This window comes from Salarias fasciatus, chromosome 11, assembly GCF_902148845.1.
Source record: "Salarias fasciatus chromosome 11, fSalaFa1.1, whole genome shotgun sequence".
In the NCBI taxonomy this organism is placed as follows: Eukaryota; Metazoa; Chordata; class Actinopteri; order Blenniiformes; family Blenniidae; genus Salarias; species Salarias fasciatus.
This window is the reverse complement of record NC_043755.1, coordinates 18,711,486-18,726,515: the sequence shown is the minus strand read 5'-3', so window position 1 is coordinate 18,726,515 and position 15,030 is coordinate 18,711,486.

Here is a 15,030-nt window from a genome sequence, read left to right as displayed (position 1 = left end):
CGTGATGTGGCTCAGTGTGAAATTTTACACAGCCAGAGAGCTTTCTGCAGTAGAGACATGACATGGAATTTATTAGTGTGTGTGGAAGGGCGGACGAGCCATCTGGACGTCCTGGAAAAGTCTGAAAAGACAAACACACTGGCTTTGTCCTTTAGCAATCGTAAACGAGAGTTACCAGCAGAGGACGCTGATGTGATCATTTATTGGGAAAGAAAAGTGCTGTTTGGTAAAGTTTGAGTAAAAAAAAATATATTTTGTGTCAGAGTGCAAAGCACAATAAAACATCTTAAGGAGCAAATCCATGCAACACGTCATGTTGCTATAAACAGTGCTGTGAAGGTACAACAGTTACTACTGAAAAAAGTAGTAAGAAAAGAAAGTTGCGTGTTGCTTTAAATGAAATAATCTGTTTTAGGATATTTTATCTGTAACACTGCGACGCATTAGCCGGGCTGTCAGAACTGTGTGGGTCAGCCTGATGACTGATTCACTCAGCTCGCTGGAAGTCAAACGGTGGAGCACAGACCGCGTTTTAGTCTGCTTGACCTAATCAGTCATTATCCCAGTCATATTTTTTTTTTTTTATCCACGGCAAGCACTCCTAGTAAGAGGACACAGTTGCTCAGCAGTTATGCAAAAACATGGCAAAGCACCTGTTCCAGAAAGAAACAGATTAATGGGTGAACAAAGATGAGGAGCAGCAAGAAAACAGCATCGATAAACTACCAGCATGCAGGCAGGTCTTATAAAGGTGGACTGATGTTTATTTTAGGACCTTAAAATACATTTATATCTCAGTGGGAGATATCTAGAAAGCTATAGGACAGAGAGAGACAGCAGCTCTCTGCATGTTTTCAGTTACAGTAAAAGTAATAAGATCACAGAAACTTCAATGACATGAGTAATCAATTACTGTAGTAATTTATAACGCATTGTTTTCAACTCTCGGTGAAAACATTCAGTTCTGTCACTTTGACAGTTTTTCTGTGTGTTTTCCTGCACCTGGCTGCAGAGGGATTCAACTGAAATAGTGTGGAAATCTTGTTTCTATCGTCTCATTTTCGAGCTGATAAATTTGTTAAATACATCCACAAACATACTTTTTGAGTATATAATTAATCATCCCTAGAATAAAGAGCTTTTGGTTGATGTTAACAAACTGGTTCCTGATTAAGGTCCTGAATGAATTCTCCAGGTCTTTCCTTTTCTGTGTTATGAAGCACCTAATTATTTGTGCCTGTATATTTCAAAGTGTGTCAGCGCGTCTCTGTATCCTTATTTCTCTGCCCCCCCCCCCCCCCACCCTCCTTGTCTTCCTCACTGAGGCTCTTTTATTCCCTCCTGAGCGGCTCCGTCACCCATGTCGCCGGGGGACAAGGAGAATGTGGCGTTTTCCCTGGATCAAAAATTTACGAGCAATTAAAAGGCGGCCGACGCCCGGCATCCATCAGCCCTGCGTGCTGCTGCCAGGCTGGGTGAGGGGGACTCGCAGTAAACCACAGGCTATATACTTTTATATCTGTTTTCCCTCCAAAGAGGGAAGGTTATGACAAAATTATGTTTTACTGTTCCTGGTTCCCAGCGAGATGTAGACATCTTTCATGGAGCCGGCTCGTTGGAGGTCACAGCCCCTCAGAAGGCAGACTCAGAGAGAGAAATATGTACAAGCGGAACGGTAAAAGTGTGTGTTTTGTTTATGCGGGATGATTTTCCGACCTGTGACAGAGGTCTTTAGCATAGCGGGAATAACACAATATCTGCTCTCGTGGTCCATCAGTTACTGAGGGAAGAGTGACCTAATTACCCCGTTGTTTATTACAGCACAGCTCTGATTTATGCTCCCACACTGATGTCATTTCAACGCCGAGTCTTCCTCCTCAATAATGGCAGCAAAGGCGCATTTCTTTTTGCGCGCGCAGACACTCACACGCCCGCGCACGATAATCCGCTGCGACACACCTAATACACAAAAACACACGCAAACCCCCTCATACATCAGCCCAGTCACTCTTTCACTTTTTCTGGCTGCTCGCGACAGGCCCAGACTCATTTGCATCCTTAATTGTGTTGTAATGTACTTTTAATTTGAAAATGGAGGCAATTAATTATTTTGATATGGAACAAAATGCCGCAAATGTAAACATTCTAATAGTTCTCCATGAGCGGAGTATCATTTTTCAAAAGAGGGATTGAATCTTATCTCATTTTTTAATGCCATAACAGTTCCTCTTCTTTCTTTCTTTTTTTTTTTTTTTTTATTTGAGGATAGCATTTCAGCACTCATGCATTCTCCTTGATATTCACTTTGTTTTCAGCAGCGAGGGCAGCCTTTCTTTGATCTATTCCTCCACTGTTATTTTCCATCTAAATCTCCCACAGGATAATTACTGTAGTTTCACCTATGCTATCAGAAGAGATTAAATGAAATTAAGCCTGTTTGGACGCTCTGCCTCTCCCCGGGTACGTCATGCCTCTGGTGCAAAGCCTGCTAACACCAGACTCTCCACTTTCTATTTCGAGGTTAGAGAGGCTTCAAGTGGAGATGTGAATCGCATTTTTTTTTTTTTTTTTTGCCTTTGCCGACCATGTGATCAATAGGTGTCAGTGTTCAAAGGGTGCGGAGGAGAGGATGTGGAAGGAGAGGAGTATTTGTTGACTCCCTGGAAAACACTGACACTCGCTCTCCCTCAGTCTGATGAACTCGCCACAGAGAGGAACAGGATAGATGCATGTTGGGTTTTTTTTTTTTTTATCGCCCTCCTCCTGCCACCTATCTCCATCACCCTTTCTCCTTTCTCTCTCTTGTGCAGATTTTCTGTCCTCTTGTCTCTCTATCCTCCACCCAGCCACCATCCCTCCCCCCTCCCCATCCCTCACCCTTCCCTCCTCTCTCCTCCCGTTCTCCCGGGGTGCTGGGAGCCGGCTGACATCACAGCCGGCCCGGCAACAGCCTATAAATTATGAGTGACAAGTCTTTGGACCAATAAAAGCACCACCATATTTCATGCACAGTAAATCTGATTGCAGATTGCTGTGGCGTGTGGCGGCTGACATGTTTATTGTCGTCACGGCGGCGGGAGCGGAGGGGTGGAGGACGGGGTGGCGGGGCGCTGTCCTCCGCTTCGGAGTTTTCTAAAGCTCCCAGTCTATATGGAGGTCAAGCAGATGGGAACTCTGGGATACAGTTCCACCAATTTGACAAGACCCCAGCCCCCCTAAAGTATCCCCAAACGTAAACATACGTAGATGCACGCACGTCGGCACCAACACGGCAAACGTACAGTACAGCATGTCAGGAAGCTTTGTTTTTTTTTTTTCCCTGCAGCCGATACAAAGCCGAGCAGTCACTGCAACCATCTGTCCACAATACGCACATCCTTCCCGAAAGGACAGGTTACACACCACTACTTTGAATTTCCCCATTTTAAATGAGCAACTTTTCCATTAAACATTGTTCTACATTTTGGAGCTGCTCTGTACACAAAATACTTCCTAAAGGAATACGTGATCATTAATCCTCGACTGTAAACTGCAAGTAGAGACCAGTGTTTATAACAAAGTGACACACAAAAAGCAGAACAAAGCTACTCAGAGAGAGATACAGGAAAGAGGAAAACACTCTCTGACAACAGAGAAGCCAGCATGGCTTCAACAGCACATTGAAATGAGCCTGTTTTCAGTTTTTAATGTTCCAAAAGAAGGTACAGAAATAAAGTGCAGGTGTTTTTTGAACAACAGTGAATGTTTTCATGCAACGTTTTACCACTACTGTACTACAAATAAGAGGGCAACATACTTTAGATCTTTTTACAATTGCAATTTGATTTTTGAATTGCCTATGAAGTATAATGCAGAATTTATTTGCACATCCATCCTTCCATCTTCTCCTGCCACAGACTTGCAGGTCGCTGAACTACACGCTTTCCCCTGCAGATACAGTATAAAGTTCATTCATCCATCCATCAAACGGCTAACAGAGAGTTACACAATCAACAGTCACCAATTAGTTCAGTGTGAAATCACATTATTTAGTGCTGAAGTTGTTGAGAATGTTTCTTCAGTCTTTATTTTTATAAAATGGTAAACAAGCTGATTTATGTAGCACATTCAACAACAATTTTCACTCAGTCGTATTTCTGGGACACTTCATAAGAGCAACACATCTATAAGTAAGCGTCTCATTACAGGTCCTGTTCCTTTAATGTGAACAATCAAGATCCACGCTACGTCATATGAACTTTTCTTCCAGTCAGACTGAAGCTTCAATGGTCTAAATACGCATTTCTGTTTATCTGTGGGTCACAGAGTTAATTCATTTCCTGAGCAAACATTAAGCTGAGAAACCAAACCACTAACAAACAAAAACCTACAGAAACACACAAACCGCATGATGTTGTCAGGCACAAGCACTGAATAAGCAAAGAAAAAAGAAAAAAGGACACAGCAGCAACCCCCCACAACTGAAGCATTTAGTGCTACCTTTAATTTTCTTAAACATAGATCCTCCCATTACGTGTATCATATCTAATCTTTAATGTATTGTAACAACCCCAGCGATGGTAAGTGACCCTGTGCTGATTGCACTGTCTCGTCCAGCCGTCCTCGCCCATGCAATAAACCATTCTTTATAATTAGTGTGGCCGCTGCAGTATGATCAGGGCATTACAAGTCCTCTGCCACAGGCCCTAAATGGACAGATTTCAGCAGACGCCCACTGGTGTGATCGGCATCATTATATTTTAATTAATCCATTCTTCTCACAGCAACACAGTAATTACAATCTATTTTATGAGAAGCCATGCTGTGAAAGAGGGAATGGAAGACAGAAAAAAACGAGAAGAGTGAGAGGGAATAATGGTAAAGAAAAAAAAAACAGGAAGAAAGTACAGGATGAGGTTGAGGGGCAGTTAGTTAGAGACGGGATGAAGAGAGGAAATATTAAGTTTGAGTGAGACCGAGAGCAGAGGGGAAACATCGCAAACGCTATGACTGATTACAAATGTGTCAGCGCCTGGCGGACACCGAGAAAGAAAGCATTGTAAAATCGTTTATACGATGTCTGGAGGAGCGCAGGCCTCTGTCTCTCTGATTCTGGCTTCACACAGCGAGAGGGAGAAGCTCCTTTCCCTCCAGCCCGGGCTGTGTAAATCATCGCAGGTACGGACACTCAGACACGCTGTGGGTGTGATAATAACATTAGAGGATTACAATGACACTCCTCCCCGGACAAGATCACCTGTCTCAACTGTCATAAAACAGGCTGCTGCTTTTTGTGGATGGAGCGCTTTATATGTGAGAGAGAGAGAGAGAGAGAGAGAGAGAGAGAGAGAGAGAGAGAGAGAGAGAGAGAGAGAGAGAGAGAGAGAGAGAGAGAGAGAGCGAGGGATGGCTGAGATGTGGATAAGTGGAAGATAACTGACTTTCACAAACTGTTTGCAAAATATGATTCATACAGTTAAAAGCATAGAAGTAATTTTCAGGATAGTTGATCTTACGGCCCCAATTCCCAAAAACTTGGGGCAAGGCCTAAAATGTAAAAAAAAAAAACAAAAACAGTAAAATGCAGTGACTTGCAGTTTGCAAAAACAGTTTTTACTTTATTCTCAATAGAAAAATAGACAAAAGGATAAAAAGACAGATCTTCTGCTGTTGCAACAGATGCTGCATGTGCTCTATCGTCTTTCTGAGAAATGAAAGACTTTCTTTCCTGTTTTTGGAAGACCTCTCCATAATGTTCAGTACTGAAGGTGCCTTTCTAGATGTGTGATTTGCTGCTTAACTTTGAAAGTCTTTGTAATATTGAATATTTTCAAAGATTCAACATTTTAAATATAATCAGAACTGCTCTTCAGAAATTTGTGATCCTCTTCTCACTTCTTCTACTGCAGCTATGCCACTCGAAATAGTGATTTGTACCTTATTCGTGATCCAAATTTCTCCTGATGTTCTAGCCTATTCCTTCCCCTGTCCTAATTTATCAAAGGTATAATAAGTACGTACTTCCCCCCTTCCCAGCCTATCCTTGGGAGGGGTGGTGCAGGTTGCAGGTTTGGGAGCCTTTGATTGAGTTTAGACAGTTCAGACGGGAACTCACATATGATTGGCTCTGGAAGTCGGAAGTGTGACGTGTAGCCCCGCCCACCGATGTTGTTCTGTTCCGGAAAAACTGAATTTGAAAGAAAAAAATCTTGTTCTCTAACAAAAGTCCATAGGATGCTCTCTGTCATATCTTCACAGTAGCCGGTCGTCTGGAGTGTCGATACTAATTCAAGGATCTTCGTATCTTTGCACTCTCTTCCTTCTCTCCACTCTTTTTTTTTGTTTGCTTGTTTGAAGCAGTCTGTTCAGTTGATTTCCTGTTCAAAGCTTGCCTGATTGTTCCTTTTCTCAAGCTTGGCTCAAACATGTTCTGGTTTTTAATTACTGTAAATCTGAGATGCTCCTTCACGATATTGGTACGGCTGTTGCTCCGGCTGACCTTTGGCCTCTTCACTATAGATGGAGGATGACCTGGTGTGAACAGCACCATGAGTTTAATTGTTTATTTGAAAATGGAGACCTTTGATTTCTGTTTTTGGAACTTTTGAAAGTACAAACACTTCGCATCACAGTGGCTTATTGAGCTGAGTCATTCAAACCAGGAAATAGCTTTTTTTTAAAGATCCTTTCAAGCCCACTTTTCCTATTAATTCCTATTAAATATTACAATGATTAAAAAAAAAGGAACTGATAAAGAGCTTACACGTGACTGCAACAAAGCTCAGGTTTGATTCTTTTTGTTGTGAATATCTAATCCAGAGAGGGTTTCTATTTCATAAAACCTTCCGACTGCCAAGAAAAGTGAGTTTAAAATAATCATAAAGTGCAGCGTCTGGGTCACCGGAGGAGACGGTAATGTGCCTGTGCACAATGTGGAAACAAAGCTGAAGGCCAAATAAAACACTTTTGGCTCAGACACCAAGCAAAGTGGGCACCGTCTTCCCTTCTTGTTTTCACTTCTGCTTCATACATCCACGAGTGGAAGTCTGCCAAGGGGCAGCTTCACACGTCTCAGACAGAGGCTGGTTTCAGGTAAAGAAATGAGATGGAGGATGAGACATGCCAACAAAACACTGAAAGATTAGAAAAAGAGTTGAAATGGGCCCACCTTCAAGAGAGAAGGTTTTAAGTTACTGTGGTTGGAAGTGTGAGTATCACTGTGATCTAAGCAAGTCGCGTGAAGATTAGAACAGTTTTATCCCCTGAAACACAACATAGAGAGATAACTATAGTGATCTCAAATTTCATAAGTCTTTCAAAAAAAAGAAGAAATCTAATAAAATGCATTACATAGTCAAACTATAACTTGTAAAACTCTGTAACCGATCAATGAATCAGTTAAGAAAGAAACAACTGTTGGGATGTGCTTTAAAGATTTATAGTGAATACGATAAATATTGAACGTAAACAGATATTAAATGTGAATTTGTGAGGTATTTCTTTATGCTCATCCATAGAGTTGGGAAGATATCCCTACCAATAAAGCATTTCTGCCTGCTCCATATAAACTTACAGCCAGTGAGATTTATTCAGTTTGGAGACTCCAGACAAGGAATCAAATGGTTCACCATTCATCTTCCAGACCGTTTTAGCCAAGTTGGGGTCATGAGCCACTGGAGCTGATCCCAGCTGGCTTTGGACAGAATGCGACAATTAACTCCACCAATTAAATATTTCACCTCAAACGCATGTTTTTGGACTGTGGGAGGAAACCAGAGCACCTGCAGAAAACCCACGACACACAGAAGGAGAATATGCGAGTATCTACTACTCCAGAGCAGATCCTGAGGGGACAGGTGTGTAAAGTTTAAAAGTGTTTTGTTTGACAGCATGTTCTCACTGAGGTCTCTGTTGGGTGACATGAAAACTAAGATCTCACAGTAGCACAGAAAACAAAAGTCCAACATGTAAAGTAATTAATGTGACTGAGTGATACATCAGTGAAATATCAGTTTAGTGGTAAAAACAAAAAGGCTTCGTGTTGCTGGGGTTCACCTTACCTATGGAGACCGAGCTTTCCTGCCACGTCGACGTTCTGGCCAGGCTCTTTGGGTTCAGGGCTCTTTGGTGAACTTCCCCCCACATCGGCTCGGGACTGGAGCAAAAGGCATAAAACAGAATATCATCAAACGCATCCGTTGGCCTGTGTACCGTATGAACTGAAACCACAGAGGACACTCTTCAACTCCACGTGACACTCTGAAGAGAGAAAGCCTGCGGGGAGCTCAACACAGGCTCTGGTCTCACGCAGAAAGAGGCCGGGGGACTGTTTTATAGGGCGAACAGCTCATTTTTATCTGGCCTGCATGTAAAACTTACACTATTAATGCAAAGGTTTATTGATACATAAACTGCAGCAATGAGACACTGCCATACCTTTAACAGCAGGTCCTCCAGACATAAAAGCCCCCATTTAAGTCAAGCGTACATTTTTAATAATGGTGTCACTAAAAACTGTGAATCCAACAAAGAATATTTGAGACTTTAACAAAAGAGCCTAGAGAGTCGCATGTAGAAAAAGTCTTCTTTTTAATCCCAGGCAGGGGAATTCTAATAGAGCAGACTCAAGTGTCATGTCAAGCAATATACTAATGGAATCCAATTAAGACCTTTAAACTGCGCAGAGAGCTGGAGGATATTAGCTCAGTTTTCTATAACAAAAGACCAAAGGGTCGTCAACGAGGGCTTTTTCAGGATATAAAAAGCATAAAGGAAATTGGGTTTTTCTGCTTTATCCACTCATTATTGTTCCCTAAGAAAATGACTTGAATGGAGCATAAGAAAACCGCTTGGCCACCCATTCTGAACGGCTCTTTTTCCCATTTCTAAGAAGAAACACCTCCACTGTCTTCTTCAACATCTGTACACACACACACACACACACACACACACACACACACACACACACACACACACACACACACACAGACCGGAGGTAATTAAAGGTGTATTACACAGTGAGGTGTAATTTCTCCCATCATTAATGACATAAGTGTAACACGTCATGCATATATTCCCAGCCCTCATTCTGAAGGTACATCTCTTCAGAGTTTTGCACTGCAGCAAAAAGTCTACACAAAGATGTGAAGAAACACCCTTGTAAAGGCAAAAAAAAAAAAGAAGAAAAAGAAAAAAAAAATCACAAGTAGCCTCTTCATTATTGTGCTGTTGGGTGTTAGACATCTCGGGAAATATCAGGCACAGATATAAACAGATGTATTCCACACACGTATTTGAAAAAAAATGAAGCAGAACAAAAGCGAGGAGAGAAGCTTTCATTAGCAGCATAAAACAAAACCCCAGCAAGCAGCGAGAGAGCAGGCAGCTAAAACAACATGATAGGAATAATACCAGTAACACTAATAATAGACGGATAGAATGAAACAAAACACAACGCACAAACAATTATTTTAAGCTTTGATTTCAAAGGGATTGGTGTGTGTGTGTGTGTGTGTGTGTGTGTGTGTAGGGGAGGGATAAGCTTTGTACTTTTGAACTGTTGCTGCTCACTGCATGCGTCTGTGTGCATGAGAGTGCGCTCTGTATTATATATTAGCGGCGGCGGCGTGATTCTGTTGTGTGCACACCCCCACCTCTATCATCAGCACCACCACCACCATCAGCCCCTCTGGTGGAATCAGAGAAAGCCCCGCGGCCCCGGCTGGTTTGCATAAAGCAAACAAAATTAAATTTGCTTTGCTAAATCAAAGCATGTATGGTATTCCAAGCCGCTCTCTCTGGGACAAATTACTTCAAACGGCCTCCTTTGTATCATAACAGAATAAAAAAAAAATAAAAAATAAAAAAAATCAGCCCAATCAGCGGCTCTCCAAAACCCTCGACTCGGGAATTAATTATTGAACCGAGGGCTTTTCTCTCTCCTAGTAGTCCGCGACACAGATCTATTTATTTTGGAAAAGTCGTTTTGCTCTTAAAAACACACTGTTGGCTGAGAACAGAGTGCAGCTCACTCTCTCTCTGTCTCTCTCTCTCTCTCTGTTTTCTCTGCTCTTTGCTGCACAGCCCCTGAAGGGACATGTGAATAGGTTTGGGCCACGAAATTAATCTGAGAAGCCCAGGACCAGCATCCACCACAGAGCTGGTTAAACAGAAGTATTGCTTATGCTGTAATGGACTTAAGATGAACTGAGCTGTTAACTTGTGAGGTTTTTTTTTTTTTTTTTTTCACACAGAGGTGCCACTTTTTTTCCACCCCACAAAAGCTCTTTGTATTACTGCTCGACCGTGTGTTTCCTTCTTCTGTTGGGTTTGGTTTGGTTACAAAAAAAAAAAGAAGAAGATGAAGAAGAAGAAGCACAAAACCACATTTTAAGAGGAGCAATAGGAGACAAGAACCCAATCTGTCAGGATGATTTCCAGGCTTATGTTGTAAATGTGGCTCTCAAGATGTTCTCAAACTGTTTCCACTAATTATTCATTCTGCGTGCATTGACAGCATGTTTACTGTGTCATCGAAACACACTCTGCTTGGTACCTTGCTGGTCTTGCATTCACGTTGACATTTAAAGGGAAAATATTTATTTAATTTGTGAAAATCATTCAAAAATCACTTCAAATAGTTACAAAAATAAACTATCATCATCATTGTTCAGTACTGTAATGTCAGTGTTTGCCACATGACGGTGCAGTGAGTCACTCTAGCATCCAGTCTGACCTCGGTTCAACAAGACACACTGAAGCTGCAGTTGTTGACTTTGGTAGCTGGAAGCTCGTCAACTAAACACTGCATCAAAAACAACAAAAGGCCGGAGTGACTCATCCTCACTGACTGACTGCAGTCCAGATGGACGAGACGTGTCAGTGATGTGAAGGAGGTCAAGCAACTGCTGCGCAGGACCGCACCAACAGTGTGCATGATACCGTCGTTTCATATGGTGATGATGACTGAAGATTAACGGAGCAACAAGCAGCAAGACAAATGTTTGAGTATGTGAAACAGGGATGTAGTGGTTCATGCTTGCCCCACAGGAAGTAACCTGGTTTAAGTCCAGGCTGAAGGGCCTTTCCATGTGGAGTTTGGATGTTCTCGTGGGATTTGCCAGGATGTTTCTGTTTCATAATCAACAGTTGTTTGATGAGTAACTGTAATGTGTAAAAGTGGAACTGCAGTGAAAGTCTTCTTCCAGAAGCTGAACAGCAGGAGTAGAACGACCAAACAACCGTGTTTGAGCATCTTCTCGACCCGCACAGCCGTCATCCGCTCTCCAAGGCTCACAAAGCAGCACAGCAGCCGTCACAGTGAGCACACAACTGTTTACAAATCCCCAGTTAATAGGATCAGGCCTCATTGACTGGGCCGCTCCAATGTGTCTGATGTAATCTATTAGCTGTATGATAGTCAGTGTCTCAGTCCAATCAATAAACCTGGGCCTCCATATTGCTCCACTGTGGACTGTTACTCCTCTTTAGTGCTGCTTAGAATGCAGGCTTAGTGACTATAAAGTGAGTGTGCGTGTGTGCGTGCGCGCATGGGTCTGCATCCATCTATTTGCTCTTGCATTTCATATTGTGCACTTGTATGAGTCTGTGTTTTGTGTGCGTGCTTGTAAGAGAATTGAGTCGCTGTAAAACATACATACTGCAGCCGATACTTAGGCAGATGTTAGCTCTGTAACACTTTAATGCACGAATGCATGTGGGAACTGCGTGTGTCTGTGTGTGTTGTGTAATTATGTTGACATTTGTAATAACCATGCACCTATACACGGGTGTATTCCCACATTGTAACAATGGTGCATATGTGTGCATTAGTGCAGCTTTATCCTACACGCTGTGTCTAGAGGTGCGCGTGTGTGTGTGTGTGTGTGTGTGTGCTCGGTGTTTGTGAGTGGGAGTGTGTCTGTGGCTGGTGTAACTGGGTTTCCAATTAAGTTGAACCACAGGCTGGATCAATGCTAGTCCTCTGTGTGCAGGAATGAGCAGCCCTGGGCCCTCCGAGCATGCCCACGAATAATTTATCACTCACACTGGGCCCAGGCAGAGGAGGAGGAGAAGGAGGAGGAGGACTGGCATGAGGAGCAGGAGACAGGGAGCGCGAGGACAAAGTGTCCAGCCCAGGGGAGAGAACGCCAAAGATGGGCAATCAAGAAGACAGAAAGACGGAGGGGCGAGGAACGAAAGAGAGATCGGCACCCAGAGGAAAACACTGTCAGCTCTCGATCATTTAGAAGCATCACCCTCCACATTTCTACCGGTAAACAACCAGCGAAAATGAAATTCTGTTGGGAGAGCAAGTCGCATAATTCTTTTTTAACACAACATACTGTATGTTTGCAAATGCTGTAAGCTGTAAAGACCAGTGAAAATATGGGGCGCAAGAACTGAGCAGTTTTCCACAAATTTGTCTTTTTTTTTTTCTTCTTACGAATTAGATATCAGCCAGCCAGAGTCATCTGTCTGTGATTTGAAGGACAATCCTGTTGGTCGCATGCTTGATGAACGACGTGCCAATGCTACTCCAACAGTATTCTACACGTGTGGTGGGATTTCACGTCATTTTACAGTTTTTAATCATCTTTACCACTAATTTCCAAAACACTTTTTTTTATATCTGACCTTTTTTGGGCATATATTATTATCTTTATTTATTTAATGAAGAGAAGAAAACTGAATGCAGTTGTAGATGTAACTCATTTTATGACAATGAATCAGGTTTTTTTTTTTTTTTTTTAGCTTTACAAAAACAAAGAAAAGTGCCTCATAAGCTGCATCCATTCCCCCCAAAAAACTGCCTAAATACACCAGAAAAAATAAAGAAAGGAAATCACTAACTTCAACAGGCACAGTGTAAAACCTGAGGGACAGAACAAATCGCTGCACAATGTCAGTTTTACCTCAAAGGAAGTAAATTTTACTGCACCGTGCATCATAGATATGTTTGCACCCAAAAGAGAGTGACGCATTTACATTCACCCTGGTATTTCCTTCGCTGAAACTCAGCATGTCCAATTTTCCTGTTCCTGTCTTTCTACTTGAGCAGCAACCCAAAGAGGAATCGCTGTGCGCTTGTTAGCCAGTGCGATAAAATCTGCTGGTACAAGACAAGCGGCGGTTTTAAACCCCAGCGTCTCATCCCAGGCAGCACATCTTCTGCTTGGACACTTTGCATTAAAATCCACATTGCAGCTTTAGCGAAGAGGCAGAGGAACTAACGCGCAAGCGGATCGGGCTCCTAATTGACAGAAAGGCACCGAGCCACATGCACACAAAGACAAAAAAAAACTCATTCAGGAGAAGAATTTAAAGGGAATCACCTGCTGTGTCATAACTGCACGGAAGCACATGCGGACTCATATATGCCTCCAGAGGAACATCAACTGCTGCATAACTGCACATCCAGAGCTGCTACCCTGTGGAGCCACAGTAGCCGGTGTTACCTCTTCTGCTATCCTTAGTTAGTCCCTATCAATCTGACAGTAGTGAGGCGTGGACTGGCAAGGAGCTCCACGCCGCTCTGTAATCTTCTCTTAATGTGCTGCACTCTGGGCCTAAGTGAACCCATTTGGAGTGACTGTGAGCAGACTGAGATCCCTTCCATGTTATCTGAACAAGTGTTACTAATGGCTTTATCAATTAGGCAAAGTCCAATAAGTGCATGGCAGCAATCTCCTTTAAACACACTCCACCGGCGCAGCCCTGATTCCTGTGGTTAATGAGAACGAGCGCGCACGCCCTATAATGCTATAATGTGTGCGTTTGTACGACTGCAACGCCACACGCAGTTTATACTCTGTGTATTTCTATTTCTGTGTTTACATTTTCCTCAGTGTGTAAAGGGTTCCTGTGAGAGTTTCAAACTGTCATGGCAGAAGAAGTTGTGCATTTATATACAGCAGTGTGTGTTGGCATTCATATGTAAACATGTGAAAATGTGTATTTTCCTACTCTGAGTCTAACTAATATACTCCAAATGATTAGCAAAAGTCAATTTAAAATGCAAAAAAAATAAATAGTTTGGGTTCCCGCAACCTTTTCTAGTTGTAAGTTAATTAAAAATGTTGATTACCTTGGGTTAATTTGTTGATTAAATCAGAACAACTTTTTGTTTTACTCTTTTGTTTCATTATTGGTGAGGGAAAAACATTCAACAGGCATCTGTGAGACTAACATACTGCATTATTTAAATGTATCTATACTCCATATACAACCCTCATTCATATCATTGAAGATCATTTCATGTACTTTACAATGCAGCCTTACGAAATGACATGTAGCAGGAAGAATCTGCATATAATTCTTAACTTATTTGTTGAGGCAGCAAGAGTGAACTCACAGCCTAATTACGAACATTAATTTTAATCTGTACGCTTGCTATCGCGTTGCGTTTTGCTTGCAGTGTGATCACAGGTGTGGGAGAGTCGGTCCCTCGTTTGTGATTTAATTCACATATGTCAACAATTACTGGAACAAATGGAAATTTGTATAGACATCTCAATTCTTCAGATTTGTCTCCTTTTCCCAACATTTTTGTTTCTGATCAAATTGTACTGATGTCTGCTGTTTTTAACTTTACCGCACATCACAGACCAGAAAACTAATTAGTTTCTACCTGCTGAAGAAGAAGAAAAAAAAAGCTTAAATAAGACAAACAAAATAAAACATATGGATTCAACAGCAAGAGATGCATCCTGTAAGGTTAAAAAATGGCGATTACACAGGAAAGACATGAATGTCATTATCAGGGACGTTATGCGACATCATTACACAGGTCATACACACTGCTCGTGCTATGTATGTATTTGTGGGAGGTCATTTTGAACAGTAACCTTCCATGATGAGCATTAACACAGGAGACGTCCCTTCTGAGCATGTGCGTGTGTATGTGTGTGTGTGTGTGTGTGGTGTGTCATAGCGGTTGAGTTAAGACCAATTAAAGGAAGTGGATTCACTTTCCCATGCTTGCGCCCCAGTGAGAATACTGGGCGATTACTCTTAAACTCCCCACAGAGCGAGTTACATACACTTTTCCTC